The following is a 20,332-nucleotide window of genomic DNA, read 5'->3' as shown; positions in this document are numbered from 1 at the left end:
TAATTTTACTTATCATGTCTTAGTTTGCAATCTAGTTTTTTTATACTTTCTTTTACTGCACAATTTCATGATTTTTCACATTTTGTAGTTCTGTTTTCATCCGCATCCTGTGTTCTTGTGTGCACAATTTTAGCACCTTTGTTTTGTGTCTCGTTATTTGTCCTGTATTTGATATACTGGTGTTTTATAGTATTGTTTTGATCCCATTTAGTCAACATGATATTGATTTTCTGGAATGCTGAGGGTTGTAGCAAACCTCCTCTTATCTAAGTATAGGCCTAAAATTGATTTAATTACTAAGTCAAATATGGGCTGCATAAGATGGAAATTATTGCTTCAAGTCTGCAATTCAGAGATTGGATAACTATACCTTCAGTAGAAATATTTTGAGGGCTCTTAGTGGCTTGGAATAGCAATGTGGAGGTTAACTTATTGAGTTTTGATGTGAACATCATAGACGTGCCTATGAAAATTAGAGGTCTACTTTGTTTTTTCATTTATGGGCTACAGTTTCTCCCGACAAATACACTCAGTCACAGTGGGGGTACATTACTCAGCAATTTGAGCAACTTAGGGGGTCCTTTAATGTTAGTTGAGATATTAATTATATTTTAAGTTCGAGTTTTAGTGCAAAAGGTGGAAATGAGTCCATTTGAACCAGGGCTGGTGGATTATTCAACAATTAGGGCTGGTGGATTTGTGATTCAAGGGATTATTCAACAGCTAGAGATGGTGGATTTGAGATTCATAGGGGATCCTTTCGCTTGGACAAATAAGAGGGAATGTGTTGAAAACATTAGGGAAAGAATAAATAGACACTTGGTTAATATACAATGGTTGGACTCATTCCCAGAGGCTGTCGTGCATCATTTGGAAAGAGTGGCTTCTGATCACATTCCTATTTTTCCTACCCTATTAACCTGAGACTAGAAAGTCTGCATAAGTATTTTAGGGGTTGGATTGAACACAAAGAGTATATAAGACTTTCTTTGAAAATGCCTGGCATGTTAGTAGTTTGAATGCTGATCTTTATGTGTTGAAAACATTAGAAAATCCAGCAAGAGCCTTATTACTGAGTGTTCACCAGGAGTTTCCTGAGTCATACTTCATTGCCAGTTTTATTGGAGGGTTAAAAGAAGAACTTAGAAGTTCAGTTTTAATGTTTGATCCTAAAACACTTCTACATGCTTTTTCACTTGCTAGGATGCAAGAAAAACCCTTTTGATGCAACAGAAAACACTTAAGCCTACACCGAAAGTTTTCCCTAACTCATTTTCAACTACTAGACCTTTTCCACCTCCAATTTATTGAAAAAATACTGTGAAGAATACTTAGCTCGAACCAATGGTTGATTTCGGATGCAGCAGCAAATTGTTGCAGAATAATAGAGGCACGTATGAATACGCTGTCCTAAAGACAATATTCGCCTGCTACTTCTCCTGTAGAGAGATGTTATAGCCCTATTGACGAGATGCCTCCAGGATACAACTATCGTTAGCGTTCCTCATTGTAGCATACAAGAGAACACCCTTAGAACTTGGCAGCAGTGATTAACAAACTTAAAACAGAGGAGCAGAAGAAGAAAAGAAGAGATGTTTCTCTGTTGTGTCAAATGAGCTGAAGACTCCTCTCGTATATAGCGTTTTGGACGTTAGAAATAATGCAAAAAGATTCCATGCATATCACAAAAGACAGAAAAACAGTCACTAAGAAAACTGTGTAAAGAAAAGGCTGCAAGTGCACCTGCTCAATCTACTCACACTGTAGGCAACATCAGGTCTTGTACAGTTCATCAAATACATAAGACTTCCAATAACGCGAGAATACTCAAGTTGACAACATGTGTACCACTGAAATATCTCTCAATCTACCAGTCTCCTAAGGTTTGGTTAATCTTCCTTGTACAGTCTAATGGTTTAAGGTTTAATTTTGCCAAGAACAACGGAGTTTCTATACTTCCAGGTGTGCCAACAAATGATGCTATAAAAGTCTTATTAAAAACAATCCAAGTATTTTGAAACCAATTTTTAAACCAGTTTAAGAAACCTGTGCGAGCATCAGGACAAAGAACATTTAATCCAAACCAAACAGCCTTAGAATATGCACAATCAATGAAAAGATAAATACTCCCATCAGTCCTCCGTGCTTCTATTTTTTTTCCATGTTTTTATTTTCTGATGCTGTCTCACCTGATTAGAAATACGTCTTCAACCTCACAATACAAACACATAACCACCGTCCTAACCCCGTCTCAATCCTAGCACCACCGTCACTGTTTATGTTAAAATTTAATATTTGTTGTTTCAATTACATCAGAACCATGACCATAACCAGTATTTCACCAAACAACTTCCTCAATCCTAGCACCACCATCATCGTTTATGTTAAAATTTAATATTTGTTGTTTCAATTACATCAGAACCATGACCATAACCAGTATTTCACCAAACAACTTCCTCCGCCTGAAGCACCGCCACCTTCTTTAATGTCAATGGGAATAAATTCAAACCCAAAATTGAGATAAACACCACTAGGATTCTCAAATTTCCATTATTACTGCACCTCAATTACAAATTCATATCATTCATTCAACAATTAGAAAACCATATGTGTTGATTAAAAGAAATCAAAGAACCCGAATTAGGGTATCAATCAAAGCTATACATGTCTTTCCTCCAAAAGACACTTTTGATTGTATCAGCACCATTTGTACGGATGATCTAGGCTTAGAAAAAAGTAAGACAATGTCGTGCCAACAGTTTTTTTTTAAAGAAATCCTCATTATTATCGGACCAACAACAGTTTTTCCAACAATGATGTGGCATTATGGCACGGTTATACTCTAGCCTTGCGTATTCAACTACACCTTGGTTATTCTAAACCATCCAGAGGTCTGTTAATACCACGAATGTTTCTCTAAATCTTCATCTCTTAAAGAATGAATGGAGTTATGGCTTTTAGCATGTGAAAATATTTAGTACATCCATCATGCTCAATTAAAAATTTATCCCTGCTACTTTCCAGTAGATAGACTCCATGTTACTCCAATTATCTAGTTCTAATTCAAGTTCGTGCAAAAAAAATTCTTAGAAACTAGGTGTTCTGGTGTTTTATTTTCCTGATCTTTTTTCTTTAACACTGACTCCTTATTTTTAAACATGTTTTAAAATATCTGCCAGTTCCATGTCTAAAACTGGCCTGGATTTTCTAATGTTTTCAACACATAAAGATCAGCATTCAAACTACTAACATGCCAGGCATTTTCAAAGAAAGCCCTATATACTCTTTGTGTTCAATCTAACCCCTAAAATACTTATGCAAACTTTCTAGTCTCAGGTTAATAGGGCAGGAATCAACAAAAATAGGACTGTGGTCAGAAGCCACTCTTTCCAAATGATGCACCACGGCCTCTGGGAATGAGTCCAACCATTGTATATTAACCAAGTGTCTATTTATTCTTTCCCTAATGTTTTCAACACATTCCCTCTTATTGTCCAAGCGAAAGGATCCCCTATGAATCTCAAATCCACCATCTCTAGCTGTTGAATAATCCCTTGAATCACAAATCCACCAGCCCTAATTGTTAAATAATCCTCCAGCCCTGGTTGAAATGGACTCATTTCCACCTTTTTCACTAAAACTCGAACTTAAAATATAATTAATATCTCAACTAGCATTAAAGGAACCCCTAAATTGCTCAAATTGCTGAGTAATGTACTCCCACTGTGACTGAGTGTATTTGTCAGGAGAAACTGTAGCCCATAAATGCAAAAACAAAGTAGACCTCTAATTTTCATAGGCACGTCTATGATGTTCACATCAAAACTCAATAAGTTAACCTCCACATTGCTATTCCAAGTCACTAAGAGCCCCCAAAATCTTTCTACTGAAGGTATAGTTATCCAATCTCTGAATTGCAGACTTGAAGCAATAATTTCCATCTTATGCAGCTCATATTTGACTCAGTAATTAAAAAAATTTTAGGCCTATACTTAGACAAGAGGAGGTTTGCTACAACCCTCAGCATTCCAGAAAAGCAATATCATGTCGACTAAATGGGATCAAAACAATACTATACAACACTAGTATATCAAATACAGGACAAATAACCAGACACAAAACGAAGGTACTAAAATTGTGCACACAAGAACACAGGATGCAGATGGGAACAGAACTACAAAATGTGGAAAATCATGAAATTGTGCAGTAAAAGAAAGTATAAAAAAAAAACTAGACTGCAAACTAAGACATGATAAGTAAAATTATCACACCAAAAAAAATAAGCGAAAAACACTGGGTACAAAAAGAAAGAGCAGCGAAAATGGGTTACCTTGACAGAGCTCTCAGTACTAAAATTTGCTTAGCAACTTTTATCTCCATCACTGTCTCAGGGACCATGGTTTCCTCCAATAAGACTGCTTCAGCTACCTTCAAAATGATATTATTACTGAACCAGCTTCCATATTACCATAAGAAAGAGCATTTGAAACGATCTCACTGGGATTTTTCCTTCCCAACTGAATGTAGCCTGCTAGAAGCCAAGCATAGCCTTGTAATTGATGTCTTCCCTTCAAGAGTTTCTCAATGAATTTATCTTTCTCCTAATGTTTTTTCACCATCTCAACTTCATCATCTGAATCTGTTTCTTCATCCTCTTGTCTTTAGCCGTTTGTTTCTCTCCCATGTTGTGTTATCAGTATCCTTAATCACCACTCCTTTGGCTTTAGGATCTATCCACTAAAAATCCATTCTGTCTTTTCCCATTTCCTAGAGTTGATTTCTCTTTTATCAATTAGAGTGACAAATTGAGTAACGCTTGGACTGACTTGTTTTCCCTTGTTTTGTTCTTTTTTAGCTTCCTCCCTAGTCCCTGCCAAAGTTGGAATGCTCACAATATTTATTACCAGACACATCCATGCAACCATCCACCTCTCCATGCATCATCCTCATACAAAATCAAGTTCATTTAAAGTCAAAGAGCTGAGGACCACGAAAAACACCTCCACTGCCACGTAATATCCTTCACTCCGTAAAAAAAAAATGCCTTCATCAGTCGGAAATATGCAGTACAAGAAAGAAAGAACATGACGATTGGGGAAGAACTCAAACCTTTGTAGATTATATTTTATCTTTTCTTTTGGCTCGGTCTTCCCTGCATGAAATTCTCGTTCGACTAAGATGCATAGTTAGGCTGAAGATCTTCAAAATGATGAGTGCAAACCCTACTGCCTGAAGAACCACCGCAACTCGGCCTTCCAGCTGCTTAATTGTCTGGCACCCCTTGGATATTGATTGTTCTGCAACCCCTCAACTTTGAACCAGCTCTCTTAGCCTAATACACAAACTTACTCTTGATAGAAGACACTGAATTCGGGAAATGATGTATCATTCGCCCTGTAATGGGCACAACAATAACAGGCATTGTCCTCAAGGCTGCTTCTTGGACCTGAAAGAACAAGAAATTCCATACAAGATAAACACATAAATATGGTTGTTTCAAATATATAACCCAAATTTCATAAAACCTAACGCAGAAACCCTAATTTCAAGTGACAATTGAACACAAAGTAACATGCTGAATTTGATGTGTCAAACAAGAACCCTAATTTTTGAAAACCCTAAATTCAGTGTTAGGATTAAACAATAAAATTAATCTACATGGATCATAGATGTGAGTGATACACAGTGGGGAAAAAATGGGTTTGATTGATTAACAAACCCGTTTTATGCATTCATCTTCAAAGCCAAACTTCGTCTTCGATTTATCTTCAAACAAATCTCAGTCGATCTCTCCCTCCTACACTCTCAATTTTCCCTCTTTTTGAGGAAATGAAGAAGAAAGAGAGAAAAAACAGGACCTAGAGAATACACTCGTTTGTGTTAAGTTTTCGAAAGTTTCCATCTTACATAAAGTTTTCATTTTACTAGAGTATAACCCGTGCCATCATGGCACGGACCAAAATATGTATGGACGGCACGGAGCAAGTACTTAAGTTTTTTTCTTTTTTCTGATTTTTCTCTGGTCAATTGCCAGCTACAATACTTACCTTTCTGATTGGAAAGATAATCACATTCTGTTTCAATGAGAATAGCCTAAATATACGGCTCCTTAACTATCAAAAACATCCTAGTATCTTCTCCTTTCCTATATCAACTGCAAACCAGTCTTCTAAACCCATTACCAAATTCTTTATCACTGTAAATGTAGCGGACGGGTAAATTTTCCCTCTGACGGGTTGGATTTCAACCCGTCCAGCAAGGCCAAACCCCGGTCACGCTACTCGGAAATGAAAATGAAAACAGTTATAAAAGAAAATAAACGAAATAATTTATACAACAAGAAAATAGTTTATACAGTGGGAAAAATGTGTAATGCTTGTCCGAACAAATCCAACAGATAGTGATAAACAAAAATAGGACCTGCCAGTACGTATCGGTTTGACGATGCACCAGTTTGAAAACTAAAACAATTTTAATCCTAATTAGTTTTGAGATTTTCAAACAAGAATTTGGAATACTTGCTAGATGTTAACGTGTGATCAGCAGAAATACGCAAGGAGTAAGGGTGCTAGCAAGACTAGATAGCGTGTATCAAGCGTTTAAGGAGAAAGTACGGCAAACAACATCATAACAGAAGCATGAAACAAAGTACGTGCTTAGATTCACAAGAGTAGATGAATGGATTCATACAAGCTATATACTGGGTAGAAGTACGTAGCAAATAATGATTCATAGGAAAATGAATCTAAGTAGCTATTTAATTACACTTAGAAGTTCACTGTACAGATCTAATCTTTAGATTAAACAAATGCCAAAATGAAACAATGGAAAAAAAATGTAGTCGGTAAAGCCAAAAGCCAAGACCATCTAAAATGAATTCAAAAACTAGTCTGTATAGCCCGAGACCAGACCCATCGTACACGAAACTGGCTAGTTTCAATTCAAACCATGTAAAGATCTGGTAGATGCGAACATATATATAACATCACAGTGCAACAAAAATGACACAGGATCAAACCAAGCAAACTGAAGACCATTCCAAATCACTCCCAATACCCGCTTTTTTATTTATGCCATGACATGTATATATATAAGGACAACAAAGTAAATACCACCTTTGCATCCCTAGCTTTCGCAGCTTAGTTCACCAAGCCAATTCCTATCTCTGTGGGGGAAAAAACACAAAACGGGGTGAGCGAATGCCCAGTAGAGGGTATAAAGATAAAAACGTAGTGCCAGTGCTAAACATAAAAAAAATAGACAAGAGCAGCAGCTAATTCAAAATGAGAAATGTAAGTCTTGCGCAAATACAAATAATAAACATATTCAAGGCCGCAAATAAATTTACTCTACTATTCTCATGGACAGTGCCACCGTCAGGGTAGTTCTGGTTACCAGCCATCGTTGCCGCAACGATCTTCCGGGTTGCCACCGAGGTGGTGGGGTGCCACTTAGGCCCGACGTTCTTAGAATAGAGTCGCCTAGCTTCGCATCGTAATAAAACGACAAAATGTAAATTCATACATACATCTCAAGACAATAAGGTGGCTCCGAAAACAAATGATTAACCAATATAAGTTTAAGCGCTGCAGTTTCAAACTTACTAAGAAGACAGTTCCAAAAAGGGAAATTCAAGTATCCATAGCCTGGCAAAAACATGGAAAAACATTTCCAACATACTCACATTTGAAAATTCAACTGATAAGGTTAGTCCTAATTGCCGAGAGAGTTTTTATAGAATTAAAACGTAAATACGTTACTGGGTATAAATTTCAAACACGTTCAAAATGGTTTGAAATACAAACAAGTGCAAACTGGTATGGATGCAAGCACATTCAAATTGATATTTAATATTCAAGGACATAGTATGACTAGTTGAACTTTAGTATTGGCAACCCATTACTTCCTGTTTGAAAAACTTGCCCTAAAATACAAAATAGCAAGATATTGTACTTCAAACTAAAGCACAGAGTAACTATTTAAAACCATCATTTTTAATCTAAGAAAATATGCAAACAGGGCTTTTAGGAAGACACTAAAGACAAAACGTTGAGCTGAAGTTTAAAATATTTGAAATGCAAGGTAAATCAATGAGTTGGATATTTTAATTGAAGGGTGGGAGGGAGATAAAATGCAAAATCCATAAAATAATTACAAATTTCATTTAACAGTTGAGTTTCAAATCGAAAACTCTTTGGGTCAATTTCACAAACAGGTGATAAACAAATTCATAAATTTCAATGCCAAACTGGATTTAAGTTGGGGAAAGCACTATAGCTGCAAAATTCATTTTAATCTTTACGAAATCATTTAATCCATTCAAGATTATGCACAGTTCAATATATAAGAGTTAAAGCAAAAAGAATTAATGGATTTCAAACCAATTTCAAAATGAATAACAGTTCAAAGGAAACCAAATGCATGGGTGTTTTGAAGAAAGTTTACGAGGAAAGTTTGTCTAGTTCATGATTTAGAAGACAACCCAAATCACCAATTATTAAATTGCATGGATTGTAATAGTTTTGAAAATGTTTTGCAACTGAAAACAGATGCTCTCAAGTCATGGTTTAGTTTATCGAACCAAAAATGACACAGAGGTGGTGAAACGAAATGAAACAGTAGCTGAAAATGAAAGTGACATTTGAGACCAAGGTTCAACACAGTAAATTAACTGAAAATTTAATTAGTAAGAATGGATCTCTCGGCAACGACAAGCAACATTTACCTTTAGACATTGAAATCAAATAACAGTAGCTACTACAGAAAAGTGATAGGAAATAAAAATAATTAAATCAAAATTTGCGAATCAAAGCACAATTTAATCACAGTGAAAACAGTGGAGAAAACATGAAATGAAAAGTTGAGACAGAACCCCCTACCTTTGCGGGACGACTGCTAGCTGAAATTGGAGAGTGGGTTGCTTAAAATCCAAAAGTTCCTCTTGCTTGAGATCGTCTTGAAAAATCAGTAGATGAGATTTGGTGAGAGGAAAGAGAACGTGGAAGAACAAAGAAAAGAAAATGGGATTTTTCTTTTAAGAAATTAGAGTCGGTTTAATAAATGGCCCAAACTGGCTCATGTTTGTCGCGTGGCAGTCATGCTAAAACAAAATTTTCGAGAGTTCTACAAGGTATATACTAATCACGCTTACTGATATTGCTAAGGGATAACCACTTAGTTAAGACATCTATACCGGGTTAGGCTAGGGTTCAAATCCCAACGAAAATTTAAAGGGTCGATACAGTAAACATGACAGACGAAAACTCAACACAAGTTGGAGATTTGGTTAATAAGTTTGAGCAAGTTGTTTTGGATCTGGGAGACGTTTCTGAAATTGCAGATCTTAATCAAGTAGCAAGCTCTGAAGCTGATGAAGACAAAAAATGGGAGACTAGCGCAATTGGAAAGATAATCTCTGAAGGAAGGATGAAAGTTGATACAGTGGCTAAGCATATTGGCTTTACATGGCCATTCATGACTGTTGAAGATGTTAGAATCATTGAAACAAATCCCAACATAATGATCTTCAAGTTTAATGATCGGAATTTATTAAACAAGTTTATTGATGAGAGGCCATGGAGCATTAACAGGAATCTTCTTCTGGTGCATGACTACATCCCAGGCATGATATACACTGAAAAACATTGGGAATTTCAGCAATTTTGGATTGTTTTTTTCTTGCGGCGTTTGGGATGAAGATGCGATTTAGTTAGGTCAGAGTCAAGTAATTTGAGGGTTTTGATGTCTTTTAACAAGGCTAAATCATTTCCATGTATACTTTAACTTTCGTTAGCCGTTTTCTCAAAAAAAAAAATGGGATGGAAAAGGTCAACAGCGTGGCATTTTATAAATTCTGAGAAAAATAATGGCACTTTCTTAAACATAGAATCGAAAGTGTGGCCCTTCATTAAACTTTCCATTATTATAAGGAAGGATTGTGGTAGCCGTGAAGAAGAACCCACCAACATGGTTCCTTAGAACGATTTACAGACACATGCCCAAGATCATGGCAAAAAACCATGGAGAGATTTCTATATGATTTATATGGGCTGATACCAGCTCTATTAGGGATGATACCGGTCTATCGATCCGATGGTCAAGATTCCCAGGATCTTTTTGTTCAATATGAACTGGTATCATCCCTTAGTAGAGCTGGTATCACCCCATATAAATTATGAATTTCAAGGGTTAATTGGGTAACGATTCTATTATTCTACATCCCAGGCACGGACCAAAATATGTATGGACGGCACGGAGCAAGTACTTATGTTTTTTTTTTGTTAGAGGGAGAGCAAAAACGGATTTAAGAAATACAAAAATCGTGGTTGACTCACCAATATGGGGAGATTTAATAAATTTGTATGAGTTGGACAAAATTAACCTTGTCCATTACCAGTTACAATCATTGCCAATCCCATTGATGTAAACCGATGTTGTTCTTGCTACTGTGATCACATGAGTACTTTGTTTCTTCATCTAAATCTATAATAAAATGTAAAAAAAATATAATCTAAAGGTGATTTGCTCATTCAATCAAAGATTTATTTATTTATTTTTTGGATTCTTTTTTCTTTTTGGCAATTTGAGTCACAGGATCACAACATCAATCTTATTCCATAATAAGTTAACCTCAATAAGTTAACCTCCACATTGCTATTCCAAACTCTATGATGTTCACATCAAAACATGGCAGACGAAAACTCAACATAAGTTGGAGATTTGGTTAATAAGTTTAAGCAAGCTGTTTTAGATCTGGGAGACGTTTCTGAAATTGCAGATCTTAGTCAAGTAGCAAGCTCTGAAGCTGATGAAGACACAAAATGGGAGGCTAGCGCAATTGGAAAGATAATCTCTGAAGGAAGGATGAAAGCTGATACAGTGGCTAAGTATATTGGCTTTACATGGCCATTCATGACTACTGATGATGTTAGAATCATTGAAACAGATCCCAACATAATGATCTTCAAGTTTAATGACCGGAATTTGTTAAACAAGGTTATTGATGAGAGGCCATGGAGCATTAACAGGAATCTTCTTGTGGTGCATGACTACATCCCAGGCATGATATACACTGAAAAACATTGGGGATTTCAACAATTTCGGATTGTTTTTTTCTTGCGGCGTTTTGGATGAAGATGCGATTTAGTTAGGTCGGAGTCAAGTAATTTGAGGGTTTTGATGTCTTTTAACAAGGTTGAATCATTGCCACGTATACTTCAACTTCCGTTAGCCGTTTTCTCAAAAAAAAAATGGGATGGAAAAGGTCAACAGCGTGGCATTTTATAAATTCTGATAAAAACAATGGCACTTTCTTAAACATAGAATCGAAAGTGTGGCCCTTCATTAAACTTTCCATTATTATAAGGAAGGATTGTTGTGGCCATGAAGAAGAACCCACCAACATGGTTCCTTAGAACGATTTACAGACACATGCCCAAGATCATGGGAAAAAAACCATGGAGATATTTCTACATGATTTATATGGGATGATACCATCTCTACTAGGGGCTGATACCGGTCCATCGATCCGATGGTCAGGATTTCCAGGATCTTTTTGTTCAATATGAACTGGTATCATCCCTTAGTAGAGCTGGTATCAGCCCATATAAATTATGGATTTCAAGGGTTAATTGGGTAACAATTCTAGTATTCTACATCCCAGGCACGAACCAAAATATGTATGTACGGCACAGAACAAGTACTTATGTTTTTTTTTGTTAGAGGGAGAGCAAAAACGGATTTAAGAAACACAGAAATCGTGGTTGACTCACCAATATGGGGAGATTTAATAAATTTGTATGAGTTGGACAAAATTAACCTTGTCCATTACCAGTTACAATCATTGTCAATCCCATTGATGTAAACCGATGTTGTTCTTGCTACTGTGATCACATGAGTACTTTGTTTCTTCATCTAAATCTATAAAAAACTGTAAAAAAAAATAGAAGCTAAAGGTGATTTGGTCAATCAATCAAAGATTTATTTATTTTTTGGATTTTTTTTTCTTTTTGGCAATTTGAGTCACATCATCAATCTTATTCCATGATCTTTCATAAAAAAAAACAATTCCATATTTTTTAGTTAAAAAGAAAACAATTCAATTTAAAGAAGGGCGATAAAAATATCGGATGTGGTGACTGGTGAATCAAATCAAACGGGATAAAAACTATGTTAGATTCATCATTAGATCAAGAACTATAAATCCGCCGATAGAAAAACTATCAAAAACAATAAAAATAAAAAAATTAGATACTCTTTCTCCCCATGTTTGATTATTCACTAATTCGCCTATTACTATTATGTTGACTTGGAGAAGAAAAATTCAGGTTTACGAAGAGAAATTTGGGTTTACAACTAGATGACCGCGAGCGGTGGGGAGGCCGACAGATAACCCGACGTCCATACATCACTTTGGTCTCCATCACATTTCTACAAACCAATTATGGAATAACATATCTATGTAACGAAAACCATAAATTTGTTGTAGCAGTGGAGGGCGACCAAAAGATGACTGCGCGTGATGAGGACCCGCGAAGAAACAATTGCAAGGCTCGCAAGACAAGTCCATGAAAATACTGTTTTATGCTGTTGTTGTTGTTATTTTGATAGGATGAAAATTATGTTCGCTAAAATATGTATGGGGGCATGCCTACTCGTTTTGAAACGCCATATATTTATATTGACCCTAGACATGTCCATTTTTTTTTTTTGAAGAAAAAAAGAGGAAGAACCTCTTTTAGATTATATTAATTGGAAGCCATGAACAGACTAATTCAAGTACATCAAACAGATACAACAAAAAAGTACAAAAGCAAAATATTACAAGAACATATGAATTGTAATATAACAAAAGTACATAATTGTTGATCATAGAAGTAATCAATGTAATCAGAGGGAAGGTGTTTTGATTCTGCATCCACCATCTGGAAAATTCTTCTTCTTCATTAAGAGAAAATCCTTTATAAAAAGGATAATTCCAGTAGCCATTGATCTTGTTTGATTGAATCTTGATCATCGTCACACTGAAATTGATTGTCTTCGAAGATATACTTGAATATATCATCGGGTTCCAATTGAAATGCCTGAAGGTTATAGAAAATCGCACTAATGGCGAATATTGCATGACATAGAAAAGTCATGAGATATCAACAATAAAACTAAAAAATAAAACAAACCCTAAAATCTAAAATCACAGATAATGTGATTTTTTATTGAAAACACTAAAAAAATAATTACACAAACCCAAATCTATTCGGAAAATCTGATATCTCGGATAACTCCGAGCAAATCTAGGTTTGGAGATGGAGAAGATTGAAGAAAAAAAGTTTCATAGAGTTATTTGGAAAATACGATTATGCAGAGAAGATAGAGGTTTTTCTATAATACTCTGAAGACATGTCCAACTGATGGGTTATATTTCAATCATCTATCAGTCAAGTGCACCGAACATTTAATCCTAATGTTATTGTTACTAACGGGTAACTTGGAGCTAAGAAATCTTTTGTGTTTAGCTACATTTGGAAACAACTGTGGAGGTCACTATATCGGTCCATTCAATTGTGGACAGCGTGGGAGCGTACCAAATGCATGGCGTCCACTTGTTCGATTTTCTTAAGAAGTTGCTACACAAATTCTAGTTATTTGAAGATATAACCCCCAGCTACGTTTAACATTTATGTCTCTCTTCCTTCCGCCAGCATGATCTTTTCCATCTCTCAATGATCCCACCACCAACTGTAAGTACCGTATTCTTAATTGACACAACAACAACACCTTCCCCCGTCGGAAAAAACTATTTCATATGAGATCTAGAGGTTTAATGTAGTTCCCCAGAGAAGAAAACGAAGAAGAGATCATGACACATGTGATTTTGGCCCTGACTTGTTTTTCAGTAAATTTTTATATGCAGAGTACATGGTATTATTATTAATTTCCCTTTCTATCTTTAATTTTTCCTCTGTTTTCAATTTAGTGTGTTCGTAACTTCGTATCAATCCATTTTTCAATGTTCTTAGTAATACTTTGTCATATACCTTCCTTGTGCTAGTGTACTCGCGGCTGCCCCTAATAAAAAATCGTCTGCCTTTATCAATTTTCACTTAATAATTGTAACGTGTCCCCTCTTCATTTGGAAATTGTTGTCGGTTAGTAATGTGACACGCGTTTGGCTTAGATTAGTTGTTATTAGGGTTTGTCCTCCAATCATTGGAGTATTTATATTATAAGAAACCCAGTTTAGGGTAAGAATGAATTAATGAGTGTTTAGGATGTTGCGGCAGAGTTATCTTCTCCGTTCGTTCTACGTCCAATTTCAGATTAATTCCGTTGCCTTCACTCTCGTTTCACTAAGTACAGTACAACTGGCATCAGAGCCGTTCCGTCCTAGCATCATGGTGGCTCAAACTTGCTAGGAGCTTCAAGAAACCAACAATAAACGACAGATCGAAATCGATAAACTACATTCAAAGGTAAACACTCTATCTATACAACTCAGTACTATGTCAACTAAAGATGATCTTCAGTCGATGAAGACGGGAATGGATACTAGTATGTTGAATCTTAAAACTGACATTGAAAGAAGTTTAGACAAAAGTATTCAATCTCAGTTAGAAAAAAAAAATCTACTCAAGATCCAAACAGAAATCCAGATCCTTTAGGTTCTAATACTGGTGGATTTCATTCTAATTTTTAATTTGGTGGTCGAGACTCTACTCAATTTCATCGAATGCCAAAGATTGATTTCCCTCGATTTGATAGCGATAATCCAAAAAATTGGATCCAGAAGTGTGAATACTACTTCCAGATGCACAACATTCAGGAGTCTCATAAAACCAGGATGACATCCATACATCTGGATGGTAAAGCTAACAAGTGGTGGAAAACAGATGTTCCGCGACCGTCAGGACAAGTCATATATACGAGTTATACGACCATTTCCAACCGTCTCTGTTGGGGTCTCTGATAAAGCGCCGCTGTTTTGTACGACCCTTAGCCGTGGGTCTCAAATAACGACGGATTTTAAGGGTTACGAGGTACAGACCCTTAGCCGTGAGTCTCATATTTAAATTATAATATAAAAAAAATATAAATTCAGACTTGCTGAAATGCCTGAATGGCTAAATCTGAAATAATCTGACTGGAACTCAAAGTTAAGTCAAATGAAACTCAAAAAAAGTCAAGTCGGTCAAGTAAAATGGAACTCAAATGAAATCCAAATTTAAACTCAAACTTGAGAATTCCACATTCATTCACTTTATCCATTTGGTTTAAAATTACACAAAAAAGATGAAATTTTGGCTCAATACAAAACATGTCCAAGCTAGGTAGCTAATAAGTTCTAACAACAAGATGCTAAACTAATAGACAATAAGCTAAAAACAACATGTTAAACAACCAAACGATAAGCTCCTCCGATGACGATGAACTTAGCCAATACTTCATAAATGATATCAAGTAGAGCATCCATGTGTTGTGTCCCTGGTTCACATACGACAAAGAAGGTCGTTCCTGCAACATACACCAACCACCAATACCATAAATGTAATGTTCAAGGTATAAGGATCATGTAAACAACAGTTGGCTCATTAGTCAAAATTAATATCTGTAGCTGACAGGGAAATCGAAGGCAGATACAAAGAAATGGGTTGAATCCTTTGGAAACTCATGTGTTTTTATTTTTTGTAAGTAACGACATCACAGGGGAACAGATAGATCATTCTAATGCAACAGATAAAACTCAAAATCAAATCACAAAAGGAGGTTCAAGTTTTGTTGTCAACTCACATGTGTGGGAAGGGGCAGCTACATTCCAATCTACCAGAAAGTAACACCAGCTACATTCCAATCTACCAGCTACATACATGCCGTCAAGATGTTCTTTGTAAATTCCATCATAAAGATGACAAATCTCCATAATCAGGTACAGTTTACCCTGCAAAAAACCACAAGTAGTGGATTAGGCCAAAAGACGACAAATCTCCATAACTGAGTGCATGTTTTCTCATAAGTGCATATTGAAGACTAAAGACAATAGGCTCTGAATTGAAGACTGAGATTTAAGGTAGACTTACTCCACCATCAAAAGCAACATGCTTGCCAAAACGAATCAATTCCGCCTCTAGTTCAGCAATACTTTTATTAATTATCGACTGGAGGCCTGGGATGCGAGACTTGATTACAGTTCCCAAGTGCTGCAAAATCGACCATTATGCATCAGTTTGAGTATGAAATAAACCAAAGCTCATAGATAACCAAGTATAATTTTAGGAACAGCCAGACAACACGAGTTTTCGCATTGCCAATCTTTATAAATTGCAACCTAGGTCACATATAACAAACCCCTGATATTAAAAATGTACGTTAAGATGAGGATGGTCTAAATCTAGACAACGAGATTTACAAGTTAAATAGAGTATACACAATCAAACGAGACACTCTGACATTTTAAATAAATTTGGGAGACAACCCATTTAACATGAAGAATTCCTAGCTTATCATCAGTACCCAATGGAATTTATTTTGTATTTGAAATAAAAACCATCCATCCCAACCGCCGTAACAGCCATCATATTCTATGGAGACATTCGCAGTATTCCCATTTTAAAGACAAACAAGGAACCAATCCACAAGCTACGATACTCCTACCCTATACCACTTGAATATCATTGCAGTAGTTTGCCAAAATAGGACTAATCAATCTACCATATAGAAATTTAAAAGATAATCCTAGCTACCAGTTTGGACTAGCTAGCCATACCACGTTCAATCTGGCACGATATCATTCTCAAATTCTAGTCTTCTAGTCGTTGATTATACATGAATCCCATAAACTAATTAATTCCAATTTATATATAAAAAAATGCATTTATAAGATATCATGTGGCAGTATAAATATAGACCCAATAGTTGGCAGAATACATGTTACCATATCCAGGACCGACATAGCCTTGGTTAGGATACATGTTAGGATCTTGAGCAGCTGAAACATATCCATAGCCTCCATTGTTTTTGTCCACTGTAAACCACAAAAGCACACAGGTTACATCGCCAACAATTCCAAACGAAGGCTTAACATGATCAATTAAAAACCCAATTTTAGCATCAACCCCTGACTACTATAACCCAATTTGAGCAACAATACCAAGATGCATGTTCTTGTCAAAAGACGGTTCTAACAACACAAAAGTAATGACAAGAAAACCACACATCAAGGATGTATCAGTACTTTGTATAATATGTAATACTGTTGTGCCTGCTTCCTACTTTTACGAACCAAAACTCAAGAATCGTGACCCATCCCTAAAACCAAAACCGAATGCACTTAGGCAAGAAAGAGCATTTGATTACAGATATTAAACCAACAGACAAACATTCTTTGTTGAAAGTATACTTGTGCTCTGTTATAAGCATATTAGACTCCCAAAACACTAGCTATGGCAACTCCTGCAGTACCCTGTAAAAATATATTACAAAGTCAGATCAAAGATGAATTAAGGATCAAAGATACCAAAGCTAACACGAGGACACCCCCAACAGCTGCAGAACCAAACTCTATACAGGTGGTCCCCCAACATACTACTAATCCACTCAGGTTCTTTCCACATTTTGGAGTTTATTAGATGGAATCCCATGATTCACACCATATATACATCAACAAGGTTTATAAAATCTATACCCTGCAAAGTCACTTGCAAACCATAAATATCTGACAAAGCTCAGTAATATCAACAGACCCCAACAGAACCAAAGTGACCAATCACAGTTTGGAACAAGGTGGCCAACAAAAAACCCACCATTAACACTATGAATACTAGAACAAGGTGGAACATGTGTTTCGTAATTATTTACCTTTGTCGTGAGAACAGTTTGGACCATGCATATGCATTATAAAGTTGATAGTTCGAAACCCGGAACATCTCCGTCAGCTTGCCATAATAAATGACCATCACTTATGGCTTGGGAGTTTTCTTTACCATACATCAAACCATGAATGTCTTACACAAAACGAAAAGCTTCCTGCACAAGATCAGATAACAAAATTCAGATAGAGAACCGAGGTAGTTTTTTCCACGCAAATACTTGGACTATGGAACTAATTATTCTCCACATACCTGCCAAAGTTCAATCTCAATTAGTCAGGTATGTCTTTCTGGTCCTTGTATTTGTTAACATTTGCAAGATGGTTTCTGATTATGTCGCAAAGCCTACAGAATTCAGTTGTTTCTTGTGCTTCTTACAAAACTGGAAGACTCGGTGTGCAGTCATCATTACAATAGAGAGAAATATTACACTCAAACTCATCAAGACTGAAAAATCAAAAATGCCTAAGAGATAAAAAGCGGTTGAAAGGAGGTAAACCTAATTAAAATATCAGATGGCTTACCGCGTAGAATGCTTCTAGTTTAGTGTTGTTACGGAGAATTTCGAGAACCATTCTGTAGGCCTCTAACCACAGAGTAACAAGCTCGCGGTCAGATATATCCTTTCCCTTCTCTCCACCAATATAGCTCAGCATCAAGTCTTCAGGCCTCTTATCCGCTTCCAAGTCATCAATGTCTAGAGCTTCTTCTAAAGCCTCTGCCTGGGTCTTTGCATTCTCAACTTTCTCAGTTGAAAGATGCAAAAATGGTTTGATCACCTCTTCCAGAAACCAACATTAACTTGTTGGCATACAATCTGGTACTGAATCAGTCCGTTCTTTGCAAACCGACCTCTCCTCATATCATACTTGTCTACAAGAAAATTACTTTGAAAGATTAACAAAGTAACAAAAAACCTAGTCAACTTGGATTAAAAATCATCATTCTAAGTCATATTGGAACTAAGAATAACATCATACGTAATCAAATACTAATATACGTACAACCACTGAAGTATTCATTTTATAACTATCATGTTGTTAAAACAGAAATCCCGTTACATTTGACATCAACCAAAAAAAAATTACTTCGAAGAAAACAGAACGTGCTTGTACATTAACATCACCAAACCAGTAATCCTTTCACATGAATTGAGACAAAATCAGTTAAAATTAAACATATTACTTCATTACCTAGACCCTAATACATGATCAGTAGACTAAATCTAAACAAACAAACCCCAACTTCAGTATCATGAAAACAACTAACATCACCCAAATACCAAAATCAGATAAAACTTTTACCTGATGAAGATGTTCCTATAACTTAAGTTGTCTGACTGAAATCAAACAATAAATACCCGAAATCAAACAAATACAAATAATGGTTAAAACCCAATGAAGACAGCCAACTAAAAAGAAAATCAAGTTGAAAGAAAAGAAAAAAAAAAATAAAACTCAAATTTTGCACCTGATGAAATTTGTAAAATCAAACCCTAATAACCGCACCAAATTGAGAAATCAACCTGAAATCAACCAATAATCGAAAAAAGCTTAAAACCCAACGAAGAGAATCAACCAAATCAACAAAAAATAAATAAATTAAAACTCAAATTTTGTACCTGTGAAGTTTGCAAAATCAATCCCTAATAATCGCACCAAATTGAGAAATCAACCTGAAATCAACCAATAATCAAAAAATGATTAAAACCCAGTGTAGAGAATCAACCAAATCAACAAATAAAGTTATAAGAAAAGAAATAACGAGAACTTGAATTGAAACCTAATTGTACCTGATGTTGTTTGAAAAACCAAACCCTAACTTCACTAATGACCAACGGTCTAACTACAAGATCGATGTTGTTTTTGTGCTGAAGATCGGTGTTGGTGTTGTTCATGGATGTGGTAGATAGATGATTTCTTTGAAGGTAGTCGGTGGTGGTTGGAGGGAGAGGGAAAGACAAGCTGAGGAGTGAGTGTGAAGAGGAGAAAAATGAGGCGTAGATAGAAGGAGAAGATATCTTTATCCTCGATAATAACGAGGTCTCTTCTTTCCGATCCAGCCATCCATCTCATCTCAATCAATGGCTCAAATCTTAAACATCTACAACCGTTCATCAGACATCTAAAACAGTAACTGCAATGTACACCTGCGGGTCTCTGAATTGGAGTTCCAAGAGGGATACAAGGGTAAATAAATTTTGTTATTCTGAGACAGCTTATTAAGCTCTCGGATATGGTCCATTTTCTTATTATATCAGAGACGGTTATTTATGGTCGGCGGTCCAACTACCATTAATGAGTGTCTCGGATGTGGGTAGTTAAACACCCATTTTCCACTAGATGGTATGATAACTTTTGTCTTAATAAACCTGATATTCCATGGTCTTGTTTCTGTGATAATATTTCGACAATATTTAAGAACCCTGCTCAGGATAACATAGCTGGTGTATTCAATAAATTGGCCCAACTGAC

At 36.0% G+C, this 20,332-nt stretch overlaps 2 long non-coding RNA genes across 3 annotated transcripts; both read right to left on the bottom strand.

Annotated features, from left to right (window-relative positions):
* Positions 1-4,047: 4,047 nt before the first annotated feature.
* LOC113357293 lies at positions 4,048-9,049 on the bottom strand. 2 transcript variants are annotated; one of them, XR_003363557.1, is made up of 5 exons: positions 8,880-9,049; positions 7,349-7,485; positions 7,116-7,165; positions 5,110-5,446; positions 4,048-5,020 (listed from the first exon to the last, which is right to left on the bottom strand). It is a non-coding gene; the product is annotated as an uncharacterized LOC113357293 (long non-coding RNA). The 2 variants fall into 2 exon arrangements; XR_003363556.1 differs by lacking the exons at positions 4,048-5,020; positions 5,110-5,446; positions 7,349-7,485 and having other exon boundaries at positions 6,729-7,165.
* Positions 9,050-16,111: 7,062 nt separating this feature from the next.
* On the bottom strand, positions 16,112-17,969 carry LOC113361603. The gene is made up of 3 exons (XR_003365212.1): positions 17,848-17,969; positions 16,925-17,014; positions 16,112-16,190 (listed from the first exon to the last, which is right to left on the bottom strand). It is a non-coding gene; the product is annotated as an uncharacterized LOC113361603 (long non-coding RNA).
* Positions 17,970-20,332: the final 2,363 nt, after the last annotated feature.

This window comes from Papaver somniferum, chromosome 3, assembly GCF_003573695.1.
Source record: "Papaver somniferum cultivar HN1 chromosome 3, ASM357369v1, whole genome shotgun sequence".
Taxonomy (NCBI): Eukaryota; Viridiplantae; Streptophyta; class Magnoliopsida; order Ranunculales; family Papaveraceae; genus Papaver; species Papaver somniferum.
The sequence above is the reverse complement of the archived record's forward strand: the minus strand, read 5'-3'. Positions and strand labels throughout refer to the sequence as shown.